The following is a 1342-nucleotide window of genomic DNA, read 5'->3' as shown; positions in this document are numbered from 1 at the left end:
CGACGAAGAAGCTGTGCTATTCCCAAACTGGGAAACTGGAATCACCTGATTTGAAAGTGGGATAACTTCTTCATCCCAACTCCTATGAGATTTATTCAACTTCCTGGTGATTCTCCACCACTTTATGTATCCAAATCAAGCTTCTTACAAAGTGATTCATCCTGGTTTGATTGGAACGACGAAGAAGCTGTGCTATTCCCAAACTGGGAAACTGGAATCACCTGATTTGAAAGTGGGATAATTTCTTCATGCCAACTCCTATGAGATTTATTCAACTTCCTGGTGATTCTCCACCACTTTATGTATCCAAATCAAGCTTTTCACAAAGTGATTCATCCTGGTTTGATTGGAACGACGAAGAAGCTGTGCTATTCCCAAACTGGGAAACTGGAATCACCTGATTTGAAAGTGGGATAACTTCTTCATGCCAACTCCTATGAGATTTATTCAACTTCCTGGTGATTCTCCACCACTTTATGTATCCAAATCAAGCTTCTTACAAAGAGATTCATCCTGGTTTGATTGGAACGACGAAGAAGCTGTGCTATTCCCAAACGGGGAAACTGGAATCACCTGATTTGAAAGTGGGATAATTTCTTCATGCCAACTCCTATGAGATTTATTCAACTTCCTGGTGATTCTCCACCACTTTATGTATCCAAATCAAGCTTCTTACAAAGAGATTCATCCTGGTTTGATTGGAACGACGAAGAAGCTGTGCTATTCCCAAACGGGAAACTGGAATCACCTGATTTGAAAGTGGGATAACTTCTTCATCCCAACTCCTATGAGATTTATTCAACTTCCTGGTGATTCTCCACCACTTTATGTATCCAAATCAAGCTTCTCACAAAGTGATTCATCCTGGTTTGATTGGAACGACGAAGAAGCTGTGCTATTCCCAAACTTGAAACTGGAATCACCTGATTTGAAAGTGGGATAACTTCTTCATGCCAACTCCTATGAGATTTATTCAACTTCCTGGTGATTCTCCACCACTTTATGTATCCAAATCAAGCTTCTTACAAAGAGATTCATCCTGGTTTGATTGGAACGACGAAGAAGCTGTGCTATTCCCAAACTGGGAAACTGGAATCACCTGATTTGAAAGTGGGATAACTTCTTCATGCCAACTCCTATGAGATTTATTCAACTTCCTGGTGATTCTCCACCACTTTATGTATCCAAATCAAGCTTCTCACAAAGTGATTCATCCTGGTTTGATTGGAACGACGAAGAAGCTGTGCTATTCCCAAACTGGGAAACTGGAATCACCTGATTTGAAAGTGGGATAACTTCTTCATGCCAACTCCTATGAGATTTATTCAACTTCCTGGTGATT

Source organism: Brassica napus, unplaced genomic scaffold (genome assembly GCF_020379485.1).
Source record: "Brassica napus cultivar Da-Ae unplaced genomic scaffold, Da-Ae ScsIHWf_1610;HRSCAF=2223, whole genome shotgun sequence".
In the NCBI taxonomy this organism is placed as follows: domain Eukaryota; kingdom Viridiplantae; phylum Streptophyta; class Magnoliopsida; order Brassicales; family Brassicaceae; genus Brassica; species Brassica napus.
Note: the sequence above shows the minus strand (reverse complement) of the source record.